At 39.8% G+C, this 22,476-nt stretch overlaps 1 protein-coding gene and 1 pseudogene across 7 annotated transcripts in view; both read left to right on the top strand.

Annotated features, from left to right (window-relative positions):
* The window catches only part of ACOXL (acyl-CoA oxidase like), a 349,357-nt gene that overhangs the window by 256,487 nt on the left and 70,394 nt on the right, over positions 1 to 22,476 (top strand). The gene's annotated exons all lie outside the window — the stretch shown is intronic.
* On the top strand, positions 1,978 to 13,091 carry LOC122915840 (annotated as a pseudogene).

Raw genomic sequence — 22,476 nt, 5'->3', positions numbered from 1 at the left:
ACATATATACGTGTATTCTGAACATTAAAAAAAAAATTGGGCATGTGGTGTGGTGAAAAGATGTAAAGGTTTTAGAATCAGACAACTATATCTTACTGCGTCTGATCCTCTGCTTCTATATGTATATATTTGAGATGATAAGAGTGGCATGATACAAACTTGTTGCAAGGATGGAATAAGGTAGAACATGTAAAAAAAAAACCCCAGAAGAATCATTTATCATTTTTGAAAATGATAAACCTCGCACTCATGTTATCTTAGTTGCTATCATTAATGTAACCATTTTAATGGGCAATTTAAAATTTGTTGAGCAGAACTGTTTTCTAGGGGTAGGCATGGGAAGACCAAAAAGATTATTAAGATAGTGCCTGTCTTGGGATAAGTTCCTTAGTTTTAGCCCAAGGCAAAATGAAGTAAGTTAAGGGCTAAATTATGACAAAAGCTACAGATGTAGAGGGAAAATATTGACTTCTATATCTTCATTTGTATTTTTGGCTTAGCTGTTTTTTTCAAATAGCTGTATGTTGACTTTTATCTACCTATATTAATTTGGTGTATGTTAAAATATAATGATCTGTTCAACAATTTCAATATCTGATCCACATGGAGCTTGGACATGTCCAAAGGTGGGTCATTTCATCCAGAATGCCCAGATCTTGTAAAAATAACCATGTGATTTAGTCAGAATCTTTCGAAGGAGTAAAAACATGAGTGGGCTTCAGAAATCCGTTTTTCTTCTTAAATTTTCATTAATGCTCTTTAATTTTCTTCAGCCACACGTTTTATTTTAGAGTTACTTGGCTAACCCTTCTCCTCACATTAGATAGCCCATCTGCCTTTTACCCTGAAGCACAAGTGTTATGGGACTAGTAGTTCACATTCAGAGCTGGAGGGTCCAGACCAGTAGTCCTCATGAAAGAGTAAGCCTGAATTATTGTCTGATAATGCTTTTCCCTCTTCCGTGTACCCAGAATTAAACTGAAAATGGGGCCAGGAACTATCCTCCAGTGTGCTGGTGACCATGGAGGGAGACCAGTCCCATAGTTTCCCTCGAAGACCCACTTCTCTAATTTTCCAAAATCATGCTGCAAATCTTACTCGTTAAGATCACTGCATCATCTTCCCATTAGTAGGGAGAAAAAATAAACCAATAAACAATGGCTTGGTTTTGAGGATATTCTATTAAGGACTTCTGTCTTTGCATGGAGAAAAGTCTATGGGAAATATAAACCCTTGGTAATCAATATATTTAACAAATGATTGTTTATTTCCAAGTGTGCATAACAAAAATTGGGCAGGTATAAGGATGAGAATCCAGATGGAATGATAGTTCTAGTTAACTGAGGGCCGATTCACGTTCTATCTCTTAGCACCCATAACCTACCTCTACCACACTAGTATTTCCCCCACTTAGGGCTATATAAGAATCACCTGGGGAACAATAATTTTAAAAATCTGATTCATGGTGCTCTACACCACACTGCAAGGCTGAGTCGAAAGGAAAAGGGAAGTGGTTTGCAAAAGAACATTATTAATCATCCTCAAAATCTAGGGGCAGTAAACTCATTTGGAAACAACTACCCTAAGTTATTTTTCCTTGTTCAGAATTTGAGATTTGGGTGGAGAAGAATTGGTGAAGGCTGGAAATAAGGTTATCAGAGATGTGACTTTCTAGAACTTTCTGTCTGGAAAGCTATCTACACTTCTTATTGTTGTGGTCAATGTGTCAAATGACTCTGTGTGTGTGTGTGTGTGTGTGTGTGTGTGTGGCTTTAAAGCTCTTTAGATCATTAAAACATAATAAAGCCAGAGTACTTCTTTAAAGACTATCTTTCTAACAGATGATGCCAGCTGTTTTGTTTGTTATAATTTTAAACTGATAACATCTTTACTCAGGTCACCAGGTGGGGTTTTGAAATCTTCTCTGAGTTCTTATCTGTGAAAAATGAGAACTGAATTGGTCATTGAATGGCACACATGGCACATGCTGGAGATAGGGCTGCCATAATCGCCATCATTTGGGAACTACAAGAGTTCATTGGATACCTGGTAGATCCAGAGAGGGTCTTGGAAATGCCTTTGTCAACAAACCCAGAGACAGGAAAAACTGTGCTGCTTTGCTTGTACCTCTCTAAGAGTTTGAGGGTGGAGACAGGAACAGAGGGTAAGAGCAGCTGGGTTGTGTTTGTTACAATTTTTAAAGCCAAAACAGTGGCCTGAATAGCAGATGTTTTACTAAAGATCTCATGGCACAGAAATGCCAAGAGCTTTGTTCCAGAGGCAGATCATCAAAGATAGGAAACAGGATTAGAAACCAGATTTCCTGAGCTCCGTCTTTGCATCGATATTGATGCATCTTCTTACTCCTTTGGTCAAGTTGGATTGGGAAAATGATCAAAAGACCAGGACAATCTGATGGAGGGGCCTTTCTATCTTCAGAATATGGGTGCTGCCTATGCAAAGGTCACCTCTGCAAAACAGTGGCTCCCTCTCTGTTGACTGGTACTTGAAATTCCTTTTGTGAGGAACATGCTCCCATTTCCCATTCCAATTTTGGGAACATATCCACTAAGATAAGGCTTAAAGTCCTGCAACTCCACAGAAAAGGAAAGGGTAACCGACTGCCACTTCACAGTACATGGTGACTGAGGAAGTGGTGGATGTTGGTCTGGAGAAACCCTAGAATGGACAGGCAGCAAGATCTGAGGCTGATTGTGCCTGCTTCGCGGGGGTACCGTGCTCCAGTCCTTAGCTCAGCACTTTCTTCTTTGCTGTTGCTGGTCATAGGAAATGTTTCTGTTCTGTGATGTTTTCCTCTCATACTTTCTTCTCCACCCTATAGCAACCCAGTTGCATTTTCTCTTTTCCCCTCACTTCTGACTTTCTTTACCTTTCTCTTATAGAGATAATGCTAAATTCTCTTCCTATGGAAACCTATTATAGGGAGGGAATGAAAAGGAAAGAAGTGAAGTGAAGAGAAAGGAAAGGAAAAGGAAATAGTATTCCTGATTACTACATGGAGGGCACTGTCATTTTCTTTGGCGTGTGAGAGCTAGCCTTCCCTCTTTCCTATTTGTAACTTCTTTCTCTGAGAAAGTGAGAAACTGGCTTTCATTGTTTATTATTTGTTTACTTGTTTGATCTTCCCTGGGGTACACAGTAAGTAGTTTACAGATAGGCAGCCTGAGGATGAAGAAGGTTAGTGCTTTCTTCAAGGTAACACAGTTACCAATACCAAAGATTAGACTGATATTTGATTACTCAAATATTCTATTTTTCCTCAAACTTTTACCCATTATTTTTAATATCCATTTATGAATCTTTCTAGAAACAATTAATACTATGGTGTTTGCCTAGTGGGGATTTTCTCTTACCCTCATCTCAATTACATTAGTTAATTAGAACCAAGAGCTATCTCTTCTCCTGCAACTACTTATTTATTCAATTAATTATTATATCAGTGTGGACTCACAGATATTTATTCTATGTTTGGGCTACAATTCAATACTATCGTTATTTATTTTCTTGCTCAGACTATTCCAGTTTTGGCCATTGAGAACTCCTTCAGGTTACCCTCTACGTCCCTTTGATAGGTCTCTATTCTTTTTTTTTTTTTTTTTTGGTAAGCACTTCCTTATTTTCTGATACCACAAAATGTATCATATCTTGTATTTTCCTGCCAGATATGCAATCATTTTCCCAAGAAACCCTGCTTCCTTTTATTGGAAAATGGTGTTTAAAAGCCAATATTGGGGGCGCCTGGGTGGCTCAGTGGATTAAGCCGCTGCCTTTGGCTCAGGTCATGATCTCAGGGTCCTGGGATCGAGTCCCGCATCGGGCTCTCTGTTTAGCGGGGAGCCTGCTTCCCTCTCTCTCTCTCTGTCTGCCTCTCTGCCTACTTGTGATCTCTGTCTGTCAAATAAATAAATAAAATCTTTAAAAAAAAAATAAAAGCCAATATTGGGTTGCTGGGTGTGCTAATAATTGCTGGGGTGTCACCACTTCTAGCTGTTCTAAGCTAGGAAATAAGTATATGTTTACTAACTCCCACATTCTCATGCAGACCTGTATGTGTGTATATTAGAAACCACCAGTTTATACTGGTAGCTCTGATTCCAGTCCAAAGCCACAAGGTTCATTCTAGCCTTCCCTCTTTCCTATTTGTAACTTCTTTCTCTGAGAAAGTGAGAAACTGGCTTTCATTGTTTATTATTTGTTTACTTATTTGATCTTCCCTGGGGTACACAGTAAGTAGTTTCAGAATTGCTAACCCATACCTCTGTGAAAAAGACATTTACTAACTAGAATATTATTCTTTTGGCTTGTAATATTTAATCAAAGTAGTATTTCTAAAGTTACTTTTATTTTGGTTCCTTTTCCACACCCTTTAGTCAGATTGTGTTATTTATTTGTAATGTAAGTTCATTTGTTCCTAATTGTTTCTGCTTTGGGATCTCACTACATACTGTTTGTTTTTTGCCTATTCGTGGTTTGACTATGTAAAACACTACTAAATTTCTTGGACTTAAAGCTTTTAGAAATGTATACTCATCCCTATTTCTATTTCTTCCTTTTTTTTCCCTCTAAATACCTGTAGGTGTCCTTTACTTAAATTTAGTTTTTGGCTTCTCTTTCCTTTATTTCTCTCACCCAAATAAGCAGGAACACGTGTAATTTTCTTATATTGCTTTCTCTGTTACATGAAGGATAGCATGCCACATATACTCCTCTGTCCTTTTTTCCTCACTTAACGGTAGTATGTTTTAGGAATTACTCTATATTACTTCATAGAGATCTATCTCATTTTAATTTTTTAATTTTAATCTTAATGTTTTAATGTTTAATTTTAATTTTAGTGTTCAGTTAGCTAACATACAATACAACGTAAGTTTATGTTGTAGTGTTCAACGATTCATTAGTTGCATATAACATTTTTTTAAGTAGCAGCAGAATAATACACTGTGGATGTGCCATAGCCTACTTAATTAACCTCTTTCTAATACATGGACAATTATCTTCCTCTCAATAACTTGCAGCCAGAAATAATGCTACGTGAATAACCTTAAACATATAAATTTTAGTATTGCTTAATGTGTATCTTCAGGGCTGATTCCTAATGTGTATCTTCAGGCTGGGTCCAAAGTAAGTGAATATGTAGTGTGGTTAGGTATTGTCAAATTCTGCTTCTTGTACCAGTTTACATCCCCACCCTGCCCCCACCACCATTGTTTGTTTTTTCACAACCTCATCAACAGAACATACTCTTATACCTTTTTTCTCCCCCCAACTTGATAGATGAGAAATGGTTTCTCTGTGTTGGTCTTGCTTTTCTCCAACTGTGAGAGAGTTTGAACAGTTTTTCATGAGTGTGGGGCCAGTTTAACATATTTATCATGTATTGTCTATTCATATCATTTTCCATTTATCCATAGGGATTTTGGTATTTTGGCCTTCCATTTTTAAGAATGCTTTCTATATTGAGGCTCCTAACTCTTTGTCATATTGCAGTTTTTTTCCCAGTTTGTCACCTGTTCTTTTGACTTTGCTTATAGTGATTTTTACTATGCAAAAAAAAAAAAAAATTTAACTCTTATGTAGTTAAATGTAATAATATTTGCTGTTTTTGTTTTTGGATTTTAACTGACAGAAAGCCATTCCCTGCTTTTAGGTTAAAAGGAAAGTGATCACATGGAAACCTCAATCTTAATGTCATTAGGAATCCAGCAGATGGGATTTGGGACTATCAAAAAACTGGAAGTTGAAGGGGGGAAAAAAAGGAGTAACAGAAAGGGCAACTTCACAATATGTGTATGACATTACTCAAATCATTAACTCATATATGAAATATGCATGGATGGACAAGATGCCAAAGAGGTCCAGGGATTTTTAATTTGGAAGGCTTAAAGAGCTGAACAGAAAATTCAACTGTTGCCTGCTACATGGGAAGCAGAATTTGTAGTTTGAATCCTGCCAAGTTACATGGGTAAAGTCAAGTCAATGGCTTTCACTGAAAGCCCAGCAGGGTTATCCCTTATGTATAAAACTATGTCCCAGGAAAAAGAATTTATCCAAGGACTAAAGGTAAAATTAAAACAAAGAAAAGGCAAGACCAGAAAGATTCTTCCTAACAAAATATGAAACACCCTCTGCAAATTCAAGTTTATCTGCTTGTGAGTTAACTGGGAAAAAAATTCAACACTCTTTAGATGAAGATAATAGGATCCAGAATGAGTATTCTTTAAAGTGTCCAATATACAATAAAATGTTGTCAGACATTTGAAGAAATAGGAACATATAACGCATAATCAAGAGAAAAACCAGTCTATATAAAAAGACATAAAATGACCTAGATGTTGAAATGAGAAGAAAAGGGTGTTTGAAAGCATAATGAATGTAATAAAGAGTGAACAAAATAGGGGTGCCTGGCTGGCTCAGTCCGTTAAGCATCTGACTCTTGATTTTGGCTCTGGCCATGATTTCCAGGTCATGAGATGGAGCCTCATGTCAGGCTCCACACTCAGCATGGAGCCTGCTTGAAATTCTCTCTCTTCCTCTCCCTCTGCCCCTCCTCCGGGCCATGCTCTATCTCTCTCAAACAAATCTTTTTTAAACAAAAGTATAGGTAAATATTAGTGACACTTTTCCTTTGTATCTTAAACTTTTTATAATTAAATTAGCTGTTTAAAGCAAAACTAATTATGATTATTTAGTGTTTTTAAAGTACATAAAAGTATATGCCATATATTGTCATATGGCAAGAATAACACAAAAGATGAGAAGTAGTAAACATGGAATTATACTATTATACATGAAGTGTTATTAGTTAAAGGTAGACTATTATAAGTAAAGAATATATATTCTAATAGAGAAGCTAGACTGAGGCAAAAACAAAACTCTTTAGTTAATCCAGAAGTAGTCATGGAAAGAAGAACAAAAATTAAAGATCTAAGGAGATAGTCTGCAAGTAGACTTATGCCCAACATGTCTAATAACGTGTAAATGGACTGAACATTCCAATTAAAAGGCAAACATTGTCACAGAGGATTAGAAATAAACAAGTTCCATTTATATGCTTTAAAGGTAAAGACAGATAAGAAAAAGATATAGCAAGCAGCTAGAACATAAGAGAGCCTATATTAATATCAGATAAAACAAACTTTAAGACAAAGACTATTACTAAGGATAAAGAAGGTTATTTCATGGTGGTTTAAAGGTTACTTCGTCAAGAAGAGACAACAGGGTCACTGGGTGTCTCAGTTGGTTACGTGTCTGATTCTTGGTTTTAGCTCAGGTCATGATCCTCAGGGTTATGAGGCTCAGCCCTACATTGGGCTCCCTACTGGGTGTGGAGCCTGCTTAAGATTGTCTCTCTGCCTCTCCCTCTTGCTCTCCCCATGTCCCACCACCCAGCTGTTGATTTCTCTCTCTCTAAAAGAGAGAGAGAGAGAGAATAACCAGAAATAGATACACACCATTAAAATATTTGAAGCAGAAATTGACAGAACTCAAAGGAGGAGTAGGGAAATCCCATAATTGATGAAACAAGTAGACAGAAATTCAGTATGGCTACAAAAATATGAACAACACTATCATCCAATCTGACCTATTTAGCATTTATAGACATTTATTGAAAACTAGACCCAGAGACTAGAGTGCTATCCATAAGACAGCTCTCAATAATATCAGTCAATAATTTTTTAAAGATATTTATTTATTTTGGGGGGGAAGGGGGGAGAGAGAGAGGGAGTGCATGAATGGGGGAGAAAGTCAGAGGGAGAAAGGGAAGCAGACTCCTTGCTAAGTGAGGAGCCCAATGCCTCCCAATCCCATGACCCTGAGATCATGACCTGAGTCACCCTGGCACCCCTCAGTCAATAAATTTTTTAAAAGATTGAAATAATACATAGTGTTTTTTTCTATCAGCAATGGCATTAAATTAGAGATCAATAACAAAAAGATATCTGGAAAATCTCCCAAATATATGAACATTAAGGAACACATTTCTAAATAATCTGTGAATCAAAGAAAACTATGAATCAAAGAAAGAATTATGGTAATTGGAAAATATTTCAAACCAAATGGTAATGAAAACACAACATAACAAATTTTGTAGGGTGTAGTGAAATTTCCTTACAGGGACATTTATACCTTGAATTGCTTATCTTAGAAAATAAAAAAGATCTTAAGTAAATGAAGTAAGCTTCTACCTTAAGAAGTTAGAAAAAGAACAAAATAAGTAGAATAAAGGTGATAACAAAGATTAAGAAGACAATTAACATAGTGAAAACAAACTATATAGAAAATCAAGAAATCTGAAATTGGGGGGTCTGGGTGGGTCAGTGGGTTAAGCTTCTGCCTTCTACTCAGGTCATGATCCAGTGTCCTGGGATCAAGCCCTGCATTGGGCTCTCTGCTCAGCAGGGAGCCTGCTTCTCCCCTCCCCCATCTCTGCCTGCCTCTCTGCCTACTTGTGATCTCTTTCTGTCAAATAAATAAATTAAATATTTTTTAAAAAATCTGAAAATGTCTTCTTTAAAATGATTGATAAAATTGATTAATCCATAGCAGGATTGATCAGGAGAAAAAGAGATTAAACACTGACAATATTAAGAATGAAAGAAGAGACATTGCAAAATACAAGACAGATGTTAAAAATACAAAAAAGGGAATATCATGAACAATTTTATGCAAATAAATTCAAGAACTTAGAACAAATTCCTGGAAAAATACAACTTTCAAAAGCAAGCAAAAAATGGAAGATCTAAAAATATCTATTAAATGAATTTAATTTGTAATGGAAATATTCCACAAAGAGAACTCTAGGTCCAGATGGTTCTTCTGTTGAATCCTATCAGAATTTAAAGATTAAAAAAAATACCAGTCTTACACAGAACTCTTTCAAAAACAATGACTGATGATACCAAGAATAATGAGTACATTACAAAAAACTAAATCAATATTCTTTTTTTTTTTTAAGATTTTATGTATTTATTTGACAGAGAGAAATCACAAGTAGATGGAGAGGCAGGCAGAGAGAGAGAGGGAAGCAGGCTCCCTGCTGAGCAGAGAGCCCGATGCGGGACTCGATCCCAGGACCCTGAGATCATGACCTGAGCCGAAGGCAGCGGCCTAACCCACTGAGCCACCCAGGCACCCCTAAATCAATATTCTTCATGAATACAGGTAGATATGTATAATAAAATGTTAATGATTAAATCCAGCAATATGTAAAAAAGGAAAATACATCACTAAGTGATATTTATTCCAGGAATGCAGGGTTGATTTAACATTTAAATGTTTTGTCAATGAAGATTGTAATATTGACAAAATAAAGGAGAAATATTGCATGATTATATAGTGCAGAAAAGAATTTTGGTAATATCCAACATGAGTTCATGCTAAAAAGTCTTAGCAAATTAGGGATAGAAAATGGTTTCTTCTTTTGAAAGAGCATATTTGTAGTAAATCTATAGTTGACATCATAGCTAATGGAGAAATATTGCACATTTTCCTTCATAAGATAGAGAACAAGGTAAGAATGTTCACTTTTATCACTTCTCTTTGACATTACACTGGATATTCTAAGGCAGGGAAAAGAAATAAATGACATAAAGATTATAAAGGAAGAAATAAGTCTATCTTAATTTGCAGATGAAATGATTGTTTACATAGAAAATATGAAAGAACTTACAAAAAAAGAGAAAAACCCCAAATCCTACCAGAACTAATAAATTGATATGAGGTTATAGGATGTAACTCAATATGCATAATAAATATCTTTCTTATATACCATCAATAAAAATTGGAAAACAAAATGTAAAAAATGAAATATACAATATCATTAAAAAATGAATTCTTATGAATACATTTAACAAGAAAAATTCAAGCAATGCAAGATCTGTATCTTGAAAACTAGAAACATTGCAGAAGGTAATTAAAGCCTAAATAAATGCAAAAGTATATGTGTGTACATGGAAAAACTCAATATTGCTATGATGTACGTTCTCCTGAAATTGGACTATAGATTCAACACCACCTCAAATGTCTCAGCAGGAACTTTTATAGAAACTCACAAGCTGATGTGACAATTCATACAGAAATACAAACGGCCTAAAATAGCCAAAACGACTATGAGAAAGTTGAAGAAATATGGAGGCCTGACATGACCTGATTTCAAAGTTTCTGCTAATTCTCCAGTTATCCAGACATTGTGGGTTTGGTGTCAGGACAAATAAACAGATCGATGGAACACTGGAGAGTCCAGAAACTGACCCACACATACATGTTAATTTGATTTTTTACAAGGGTACAAAGGAAATTAAGTAATGAAAATGTAATCTTTTCAACAAATTGTACAGGAAACTATATATCTGAGTGGAAACTAGATATCTGAGTGGGGGGAAAAATGAGCCTTGACTTACTCCCTGTATAATGCACAAAAATTAATTTGAGATTGATCATAGACTCTAAGTAGAAGTGCAAACTATAAAACTTGCAAAGGGGAAAAACATAGGATATTTCTGTGGAATTAGAGTAAACCAAGAATTTTTAGAAAGGAGGTAAGAAGCACCGACCATTAATTAAATATGAATTGACTGGATTTTTTTTTCCAAAATTAAAAATTTGTAAGAAAAGAAGAAAGCAAACCTTCATAACCTTGGAGAAATTATTTGCAATACATGTATCTGACAAAAGGCTTTTTTAACCTAGGGGTGCGTGGGTGGCTTAGTTGGTTAAGCATCTGCCTTCAGCTCGGGTCATGATAACCAGGTCCTGGGATCCAGCACCACATCGGGCTCCTGGCTCAGGGGCAAGTCTACTTCTCCTTCCGCCTCTCCTCCTGCTTGTGATTTCACTTTCTCTCTCTCTCTCTCTCATGAATAAATCTTTAAGAAAAAAAAAATCAACTTTTATTCAGAATGCATAAAGAACTACAACTCAATAATGTAAAGACACAATCCAAAAAAAAAATGTACACAGAAGACTTGAAAAGACACTTCAGAAAAGAAGATAAAAGAATGGTAATGAGCCCATGAAACCTTGCTCAACCATATTAGTCATCAGGGAAATAGAAATTAAAACCACAGTGAAATACCACGCCACCCACTGAAATGGGTTGAAGTAGAGCCAACTGATGACTCTTGATCCTGATGACAGTGTGGAGCGACGAGAAAGTGCATTGCTGTTGTAGCATAAAAGGGCAGTGACAGAAAGCTTGGCATTTCCTTATAAGGTTAAATACACACCTAGCCCAAGACCAGCAATTCCGTCCCTAGGTATTTACCCAAAAGAGATGAAAGACAGCTCACAAGATTTGTACAACGTTTACAGCATTTTTATCAATAGCAACCCCAAACTGGAAACAACCCAGATGTTCATCAACATGAGAATTGGATAAACCAGTTGTGGTATATTCATACAGTGGAATTCTACTCAGCAAAATAAGAGAGATAAACCACCATTCACGTGCAACAACAAGTGCATTTATAGATGTTATGTTCAGTTAAAGAATCCTGCCATGAAGGAGTTAATAATATGACTTGTGCATATGACATTCATTTTTTTTAAAAGATTTTATTTATTTAACAGAGATCACAAGTAGGCGGAGAGGCAGACAGAGAGAGAGGAGGAAGCAGGTTCCCTGCTGAGCAGAGAGCCCGATGTGGGGCTCGATCCCAGCACCCTGGGATCATGACCTGAGCCGAAGACAGAGGCTTTAACCCACTGAGCCACCCAGGCGCCCCTGACATTCATTTAATAAGGGGCAAAGGTAGTTGACGGTGTTATGGGGAGGGAGTAGAAAGCGGGAAATTTCTGTTTCTTTGTCCAGGTGGTTACAGAGGTGTTATACACACTGTTGGAAATCATCAAGACATGGGGCGCCTGGGTGGCTCAGTGGGTTAAGCCTCTGCCTTCAACTCAGGTCATGATATCAGGTCCTGGGATTGAGCCCCATATTGAGCTCTCAGCTCAGCAGGGAGCCTGCTTCCCTTCCTCTCTCTCTGCCTGCCTCTCTGCCTACTCGTGATCTCTCTCTCTGTCAAATAAATAAAACCTTTAAAAAAAAAAAAAGAAAAAATCATCAAGATGTAAACTTATGATTTATGCATGTGATACATCTGGCTGTATGCATTTTATACCTCAGTTAAAACATTTAAAGATAGAATTTAAACAGTGCCTTCAGGCATTGAGATGGGCTGTTCCCGGTACGTGCATTTCATCATCTGTTCATATGAAGCTGGAAACTTAGCAGCTTCCAACAGGAGGCCTCAGCTGCTGAATCTTGGTATTCTAATTGAGGGAAAGAAGAAACAGCTAATGCCAACAATTACCATGTGTCAGTTTTATGCTAGACACCTTTCAATGCCATACCAAAACACAGGGGTAGGTGCCTGGCTTGCTAGCAGCATGCAATCTGGAAAGCGTGGTGACAGATGATGGGTTTTGATCTAGGCCAGTGGCCAGGATCACAGGCATCTGACAAAAGGTAAGCCATTGAGAGCTGGTTCTGGAGGCAGGTGGATACGCCTTAGAGGTTCTGAACCTTTTATCCAGGGATCTTGAGGTCTGGGAAGCTGGACCACAGGAAGCAGGGCCCTGACTTAGGTGGAAAGCCCAGTCATGGACATGTGGGCAAGTCACCCAGTCGGGACAAAGGGACAAGTCAGAACTTAAGTTCAGAGAAAGTCAAATCTATGGGGACATGTGCCAAACTCTGGGCTCATTTTTGAAGACTACAGCACAGCTTTCTGTGCCAACAATGCTCTTGCAAACGTGGTGGACGTTCCCAAAACCCTCTGGACTTTCTGCAAGAAGTGTGGCAAGCTCCAACCCCACAAAGTGACACAGTACAAGAAAGGAAAGGATTCTCTTTATTCCCAGGGAAAGTGGCGTTATGACAGGAAGCAGAGTGGCTGTGGTGGGCAGATGAAGCCCATTTTCTGGAAAAAGGCTAAAACTACAAAGATTGTGCTGAGGCTTGAATGTGTTAAGCCCAATTGCAGATCTCAGAGAATGCTGGCTATTAAGAGAGGCAAACATTTTGAACTGGGAGGAGATAAGAAAAGAAAGAGCAAGTGATCCAGTTCTAAGCTTCATATTTTTTTTATATTACGAAGACAATAAAATCTTGAGGTTATGTTCACTTCAAAAAAAAAAGAGCATAGCACAGAAATTACATTTTTGTAGTTGATGGCACACTGGTTACTAGTGAATTTGACTTGGGTGTAAGTGGTTGAATACTGAACAGCAGTTTCTTTTACAGTTTTGTCTAGAGTGGTTTTTTCTAGCTTTGTGAACATCACATAAATTTAAGATCCACAATGCGATGATTTGATACACGTATATTGTGAAATGATTACTATAATAAGTGTTAATTAACACAATGCCTTACATGAGTAGATTTTTGCAAGGAGGGGGGGATATGGGACATTTAAGGTCTAGTCCTTTAGCTAGCAGCTTTTAAACATGTAATGCAGTATTGTTAACTGTTGCCACTATGCTGTGCATTGGATCTCCAGAACTTACTCATCTTATACCTGAGAGTCGGTACCCTGTGACCATCTTCATGCATTTCTTCCACCCCAACCCCTGGCAGCCACCATCTACTCTGTTTCTGTGACTTCAGCTTTTTTATATTCCACATAAAAATAAGTTCATATAGCATCTGTCTTTCTTTCTCTGACTTATTTTACTTAGCCCACAAGGTCCATCCATGTTGCAAATGTCTGGATTTCCTTCTTTTTCACTGGTGAATAATTTTCCATTATTTCTATATGCACAATCTTTATCCATTCCTCCAGAGACACACACACAGTTTTCTTCCATGTCTTTGCTTGTGTGAATAATACTGCAATGAACATAGGAGTCCAGATAGTGATTTCATTACTTTCTAATGCATCCCAGAAGTGGGTTTGCTGGATGATGTGGTAGTTCCATTTTTAATTTCTTGAAGACCTTCCATACTGTTTTCCATACTGGCTATACCAATTTACATTCCCACTAATAGTGCACAGTGATTCCCTTTTCTTGCTAACACTTACTATCTCTTGTCTTTCTGACACTAGCCATTCTGACGGGTGTGAGGCAATATCTCATTGTCATTTTGAATTGCATTTCCCTGGTGCTTAATGACACTGAACATCTTTTCATGTGTGTGTTGCCCATTGGTCTGTCTGTCTTTGGGAAAATGTCTATTGAGGTCCTCTGCCTATTTCTTAAACAGGCAGAATTTTTTTTTATTAATAAGTTGTATGGGTTCCTTATATATTTTGGATATTATTAACACCTCATCACATAGATGGTTTGCAAATATTTTCTCCCATTCCATAGATTGTCAGTTCATTTTGTTGTTGTTTGTGCAGAAGCTTTTTAATTTAATGTAGTTCCACTTGTATGTTTTTGTTTTTGTTGCCTGTGTTTTGATATCATATCCAAAAAATCATTACCAAGACCAATGTCAAAGAGATTTTTCCTTATGTTTTCTTCTAGGTGTTCTGTGTTTTCAGGTCTTATATTTGAGTCTTGATTCCATTTTGAGTTAATTTTGGGAGTGGTGTAAGAGAAGTAAGAAGTAAGAAGAATTGATTCTTCTGTCTGTGTTTATCCAGTTTTCCCAATACCAGTTGTTGAAAAGATTATCCTTTCCCCACAAAGTATTTTTGGCTCTATATGACTGTGTATGATGGTGGGGGAGGGGCAGTGTTTTCCGGTCTCTTAATTCTGTTCATTAGTCTACACGTCCTTTTTTATGCCAGTACTGTGTTGTTTTGATGACTGTGGTTTTGTTTGAAATCAGGAAGTGTGATATCTTCATTCTTTCTCAGGATTGCTTTGACTATTCAGGGTCTTTGTGGTTCCACATGAATTTTAGGATTGTTTTTTCTATTTTCTGAGCCCAATACCATTAGAATTTTGATAGGTATTGCATTGTATCTAGAGGGCTCTGGGTCGTATGGACATGTAAACAATATTGGTTCTTCTGTTCCATGGACATATGAGATATCCTTCTTTCCACTTATTTGTGTCTTCAATTTCTTTCATTGGTGTCTTTTAGTTTTAGATGTACAGATGCTTCACCTCCTTGGTTAAATTTATTCCTAAGTATTTTACTGGTTTTTGATGCTACCATAAATGGGATCATGTGTGTTCATTTTTCAGATATTTTGTTGTTTGTGCATAGAGACATGACTTATTTCTATATCAGTTTGCTTGTGTATCCCACAAGTTTACTAAATTCGTTTATTCTTTTTTTTTTTTTTTTCTCCTTTAAAGGACTTTTATTAGGGGACAGATTTGGGGGTCCTTTGTAACTCAAGACCTCACCTCCAGAATTTTCTCACTTTTGTCACAGACACATGCTCACATATAATGAAAATATAAACGAAGAAATTGGAACGTGTAACATGAACATGCCAGTATAACCCATTATTTTCCTATTTTTTTTTTACATTTTTTTTTCCCAATTTATTTATTTTCAGAAAAACAGTATTCATTATTTTTTCACCACACCCAGTGCTCCATGCAAGCTGTGCCCTCTATAATACCCACCACCTGGTACCCCAACCTCCCACCCCCCCGCCACTTCAAACCCCTCAGACTGTTTTTCAGAGTCCATAGTCTCTCATGGTTCACCTCCCCTTCCAATTTACCCAAATTCCCTACTACTCTCTAACGCCCCTTGTCCTCCATGCTATTGGTTATGCTCCACAAATGAGTGAAACCATATGATAATTGACTCTCTCTGCTTGACTGATTTCACTCAGCATAATCTCTTCCAGTCCCGTCCATGTTGCTACAAAAGTTGGATATTCGTCCTTTCTGATGGAGGCATAATACTCCATAGTGTATATGGACCACATCTTCCTTATCCATTCATCCGTTAAAGGGCATCTTGGTTCTTTCCATAGTTTGGCGACTGTGGCCATTGCTGCTATAAACATTGGGGTACAGATGGCCCTTCTTTTCACGACATCTGTATCTTTGGGGTAAATACCCAGGAGTGCAATTGCAGGGTCGTAGGGAAGCTCTATTTTTAATTTCTTGAGGAATCTCCACACTGTTCTCCAAAGAGGCTGCACCAACTTGCATTCCCACCAACAGTGTAAGAGGGTTCCCCTTTGGCTTTTTGGTGGAGTCTTTGGGATTTTCTATATATAAGATCATATCATCTGCAAATAGGGATACTTTCGGTTCTTCTTTTCTAGCTTAGATCCCTTTCACTTCTTTTTCTTGCCTTATTGCTCTGGCTAGGACTGCTAGTGTTTGCTCAGTAGGAGTGGTAAGAGTTGGTACCTTGCCTTGTTCCTGACCTTAGAAGAAAAGCTTTCAACCTTTCACTGAGTTGAGTATGTTAGCTTTGCCTTGAGCAACTGTTTCTTGAGGTTCTCTGTGAGTAGGAGGTAGGCTTATCCAGAGGTTCAGTGCTGCTGGAGACTGTAGTCTTGTGGTCAACAAAGATGAACCTATTATTCTATTTCATTCTGCCTTTCCACACGGCCAGTAGGCAGATCGCTATGGTCATCTGGGATCAAGGACATTCTTTAAGTTGTTACTATTATGAATGGTAGTCTAAAGCCCAATGCTTTGTGATAAAGCCAAAAACCTGATTGCCAGAAAGGGGAAATAGTAAAGTTATCAGACCACAGGGGCCTCCATCAGGCTGAGGCACTAGGTTTGGAACACACAGGAGAGGAAGGACATGAGGACACCGTTTCCCATGGTATTCTAATAAGGTAATGGAAGGAGTCAGATACGTCCTATAAAGGACTTAACATCTCCTGATCCGGCCTCTCCACTGAGGCAACTCTAAGTCCAGCCCATCCACCTGCTAGCTTAGTGGCTTGGTGGTGGGAATGGACAGTCAGGCATTGACCTATAATTTCATGTGGCAGCTCTTGGTGATCTGTTCCCCTTCCTTCCCTGTTTGCCAGCACCTCAGGCTGTTGGAATAGGCCGTTTTGTTGTTGTTGTTGTTTTTAATTTCCAGTGTTAATTCCCCTCTTTCTCACCAGTGCCTCAAATCTCTCTCCCTCAGAAGCTCACACAGAGGTGGTCTCGACATTCTGCAAAGTGTGCTGTTTAGTATTCTTGAAAGGTTAGCCAGAAATAAAAAGCCTCTTCCTGACAGTGAAATAAAAATGTTTCATTGGAACTTCAGATACATATTTACAGAAACAATTAGGGGGAAAAAGAGAGAGAGAAGACCTATAAAGATGTTTATTTTTACTGAATAGTTCCTTGTTTAAAAGATATTTCTCCCCAGTGCCCTAGTACACCAGTCATTGTGCGAGTCTGGAACTGTAGTGATGACCAAGGCATGATGGCTGGCCTCCATGGTCTCAGCTTGGGACGAGAGATGGCAGGAACGTGGGTCAAGGGGAAGTGCATAGAGAGGGGTCTGGAGCAGAGGGAGGGCTGCCCCTTTCTGTGGGTAAGGGTGGCGCATGGAATCTAGTGTCCATCCCCAGGGAGAGGTGGGCAGGACCTTCCAGGCAAGGCATGGATGTGAGCGAGCAACTGGTATATTCAGGCTGAGCCTCAAGCTGGTCCACATCCCAGGTCCTGGGCTAGAGAAGCTAGCAAGAGAGTGACTATGGTGGTCTGTAGGCCCTCAAGGCCCTGAGCCTCATGTCCCCTGCTTGCAGGCCCGAGATCCCTCTACTCTCCCTGCAGGTGATGGGACTATGGCCTGAGCACACTGGTGTCAGGAAGATCATTCTGGAGTCAGTGCTGTGAGGGTGACCCTTTAGAAGGCCACAGTAACCATCATCCCAAAGGATTTAAAACCCAGCCTGAGCCGTGTGGCGGTGACAGTGAGCATGAAGGTGGTCGGTGAAACTTGGGATGGTCTGATGGGGGAGAAAGCCAAAGACGGGATCAGGGGTGGTCCCAGGGCTCCAGCTCATGCACCAGGAGGATAGGATTCTAATCCTGGAGAAGGAAACACGGAGTGCTAAGGAATTCCAAACTGCAGTGGGTTCTGTGCTCTGCAAATCCCTCATAGGGTAGGCTTTCTGTGTGCTGTACCCCTTGCCTTTTACTCACAGCCCAAGACTGCCTCTTCCCACTGAGCTGCTGCAGAGATTCAGGAAACAAAGCTCTTGAGGCCTAATGTCTTTTACATATTAAATGTACATCGTTCAGCCTTCTGTCCACTTTAAGCAGTCACTAAGGGCAGTCAGGTTCCATAACATCGTCTTCAGTTAAATGTGAAGATTGTATTATTGAAACAAGATCTTTCCAGCTGATCGTACTCCAAATACATGCTTTGGTGCCTGTAAAATCTATTTAAGTTCTCCTGATTACCCCCTTCTCTTGCTCCATCCACCAGAACTGTTAGAAGGAACTTCTAAAATGAGGAAGTGATTAAGAAAGGGAAAAGCTATCAAACATTTGTTTATTTACAGATCCCGTTGTTGGGAATTATCAAGATTGATTTCAGGAGCATAGAGTTCAAATGAATGCTAAATGACCAAAGAGAATGTATCATCCGACAATCATTTTCTATTCTGAAAGGCTAAGTAATGAGAAGCAGACTCTTAATTTAACACAAAAAGGAAAAAGGAGGAGAAATTAGGAAGTAATACATTCAATTATAGGAGCTCTTTGCCAAGATCCTATTGATTTCATGTTCTGACAATTTCAGTTAAGCCTTAGCAGGGGAAAGATTTAGCAATCGGTCAGATCAAACATGTGTGGCCCCCCCACCCCTGGAACTAGTGTGTGTGTAACAAAATTAGGGCTTCGCTAGGAATGGGCTCCATCTTTGGGGTCTGTTCATATTGCGAGGCCCAAGACCAGAGCTTGGAGGACATTGCAGGTGAGGGGAGGGGCTGCAAACACCTGGGCAGAGCTCAGAAAATCCGACCCGACACCATAACTGTGGTGCAGGGAGAGGCGGACCAGGAGCCTCGTGTCCTGTTTTTGCGAAGACCCCACCTGCTGAATTCCCTCTTGCAGTTTCTCTGCCCTCTGAAACCAGTTTCTTTTCCAGTCCCTCCCCTCACGTCCACATCTACCCTCACCACCCATCTCTGTGATGGGCTCCTTGATGTAGTCGTTGGCCCTGACCACTGCACTGGGTGCCGGGGCAGTCACAGTCCTCCCCTGGTCAGCTCAGCACTTACACCACAGTGTGGGGAAGGGCTTCCACGGAGGGATGTGCTGCTTGGTGGGGGCCCAGCCCACACGCGGGAGGGGGAGCTGTCTGGAGGCTTCCCAAACTGGGAGGAAGCAGTCAGGTAGGGCAGAGGGCAGCTGGAGAGAACTGCATGTGAATACATCTGAAGCAAGAGAGGGAGCGTGTCCTGAGACTGGACGTAGTTCAAGGCGGAGAGGAACCGTGGTGTGTGTGTGTGTGTGTGTGTGTGTGCGCGCACACATGCACACGTCTTGGAATGCGTGCTTATTGAGAACCTGCACCCAGCACCACTGGGGAAGAACAGCAGGCTGTCTATAGGGGAAGCCCCTGTGGGAACAATGAGGGCCAGTGGGGTGATGTCTTTGCTAGGACAGCCATTCTGAACAAGCTCTGTTAGGAACTGGGAACGACGGGGTCCTGCAGGAGTTCCTCTGGCAGGTCGTGCTCTTGGGAGCCACATCCGTCTGTGTTCCAGTGAGCAATCAGGGATCATTACTGGACTTTTCTGGGACTTCCTACATGATCAGAATATCTTTCTTAGTACAGAGACAAGCACTGTGGGGCACGAGAATGTGATCAAGAAGCCTTCGTTGTTGGACCCCTTCCTACTCTCCTGCCATTCGTCATTCTTATGTTGTGTTTCTCTAGGAGAATATGTGAATCCCAGGCTTTCACTCCACAGGCTGATCTCCCCAAACAAGGGCTGTTGCATCCACCCCCACCCCTGCAGTCCAGCCACCTGCTACCTTCTCAGAGAAGGGGAGATTCTCGTGCATTAGAGCCTGGTACGCAGCTGGGGTGGGCAAGTGTCTGGAATGGGGGTGGTAGACAGAGGGCCGCTGACCCAGGCACTGAGACCAGAGATGAACCCTGCAGCTGGCCTGTTCCCTGAGGCTCCCAAAACCAGGACACAGCCCTCTCTGGGACATTTGGAGCATATTTACTTTTCCTTCTCATAGGAAACAAGCTGGAACAGTAGATACAAAGGTGTCCTGCTGTGTCCTTTCTCCCAGGATATAGTAAGGACATGGTGCTAGATGTATTGCTCTGACTGTCCTGGAAACAATAGTGTAGGTTCAAAGGGCTGAGGTGCAAAGAATCTCCTGCTCCCAGTTCAGAAAGCCACAAGTGAGCCGCCATCTTTTGGACCCAGACACCCTGCTTTCTGTGAGGCACTAGTACAGAACTGACCAACACCTAGCCGTCGATGCAGGAAGAGGCTGGGGCCTTCTGGAGAAGACAGAATTCAGGAAGAATAGCTGTGGTGGGGAGGAAAGGGGGCCCCTTCCCAAAGCCAATCAGAGGAAGCCAAGTTAAGTCAGGAGGAAAGTCTGAAGAGAAAAAGAATTAATTTGGTATGTGAACGCCTAAGAGAGGAGTGAAAGGTGAAGCAGTGAATTTAAGAGAGAGGACAGAACAGTACAGAGGGAGCAGAAAGACTGAAAAACAGAAGGGCAAGAAAAGCCTAGAAAAACAAAAACCCTAGAAAAATAGAAAAAATATAGAACAGCAGAAAAATTAAAATATAAAAGGGTGAAAAACGAGTTGAGTAAGGCTCGAAACAGAGATGGAAAGAAGAACTCGAGAGAGAGAGAGGGGTAACTATACAAAGTTTTGTTTTTGTTTTTAAGAAAGACATAAAGGGGTGTCTGAGTGGCTTAGTCAGTTAAGCATTCAACTCTTGTTTTCAGCTCAGGTCATGATCTCGGGGTCATGAGCCCATGCTGGGCTCCGTGCGGGGTATGAGACTGCTTGAGACTCTCTATCTGCCCCTCCCCACACACACTCTCTCTCTCTCTCTCTCTCTCTCCCTTTCAAGAAAGAAAGAAAGAAGGAGAAAGAAAGAGAAAAAGAAAGAAAGGAAAGACACAAAAAATGTAAGAAGGCAGAAAAATATATAAAGAACCCCCTCTCCTCATTATCCCACTCCTGAAAGGCAAGACAGAATGTCAGGTGAGAGCAGAGATGTGGGCTGAGCGGGTAAGGAGGGGCCCCTGAAGAGGCAAAGCAGGCTTTGGAAGGAGTGTGGCCCTGGGGACACCTTGATTCTGACCTCTAACCTCTAGAACTGTGAGAGTATACATTTCTGTTGTGTGACGTCACCAGGACTGTGGTCATGTGTTACAGCAACCCTAACATAACCCCTTAACATGACTTTACCTGTTCCTATGCTCACAAGATAGGAAAGTTCCAAGCAAAGAAACAGGAAGAGGACAAAGGAAAAAAAAAAAAAAAAGCACATGCTAGCTCAGGCTGTGTTTTGTTTTGTTAGGGAAACAGTAGCTTTCATGGAAGCACCCCCCAGTAGACTTCTGCCCACTCTCTTGGCCATGGAGACTACAAATCTTACAAGCTGTAAGGGAGCCTGGGGAGGTGAGCATCTTTAAAAATCAACTTTTATTTTATATATGTAATTAATATATATTAAGACTGACCAATTTGAAGTGTACAATTAATGGGTTTTGTAAAGTGCATATAGTCTAGATAAAGAACATTTCCATCACCCCAGAAAGTTCCTTCCTGCTCCTTTGTAATCAAAGCTGTCCCCCTACTCTGACTCCTGGAAAACACATATTTTTCTTCTCAAATAAAATTGTCTTTTTTATAATTTAATATAAATGGAAGAGCATAGTATCTAGTCTTTTGCATTTGAGATCTATCAAAATTGTTGGGTGTTTTAAGTTTGTTCCTTTTTATTATGTAGGAGTCTTCCTTTGTATGGCTTTACTATAATTTGTTTATCCCTTAACCAATTGGTGAACATATGGATTGATTCCTGTTGGACTATTATGAATGAAGTTTCTATGAATGTTCTCATCCAAATCTTTGCATGGACATATATTTTTATTTATCTTGTGTAAATATCTAGGAGTGGAATGGCTACGTTCTATGGTTCCTATGTGTTTATTTATAAGAAACCTCCACACTGTCGTCTTTTTTTTTTTAAAAGATTTTATTTATTTATTTGATAGAGACACAGTGAGAGAGGGAACACAAGCAGGGGGAGTGGGAGAGAGAGAAGCAGGCTTCCAACTGAGCCCAATGTGAGGCTCGATCCCAGGACCCTGGGATCATGACCTGAGCTGAAGGCAGATGCTTAGCAACTGAGCCACCCAAGTGTCCCCCAGAAACCTCCACACTGTCTTCTAAAGTGGCTGCACCATTTTGCCATTTTGCCACCCCTACCTACAATGAGTTCTAGTTGCCCTGCATCCTTACCAATACTTGGCATGGCCAGTCTTACTGGTGTCAGCCGTTCTGGGGGATGTGTCGAGGTTTCTCATCATGGCATTAATTAACATTTCTCAAATCTATTTCATGTATGTATTTGCCAT

This window comes from Neovison vison, chromosome 8 (genome assembly GCF_020171115.1).
Source record: "Neovison vison isolate M4711 chromosome 8, ASM_NN_V1, whole genome shotgun sequence".
Classification (NCBI taxonomy): domain Eukaryota; kingdom Metazoa; phylum Chordata; class Mammalia; order Carnivora; family Mustelidae; genus Neogale; species Neogale vison.
Note: the sequence above shows the minus strand (reverse complement) of the source record. Positions and strands in the feature narration are given on the sequence as shown.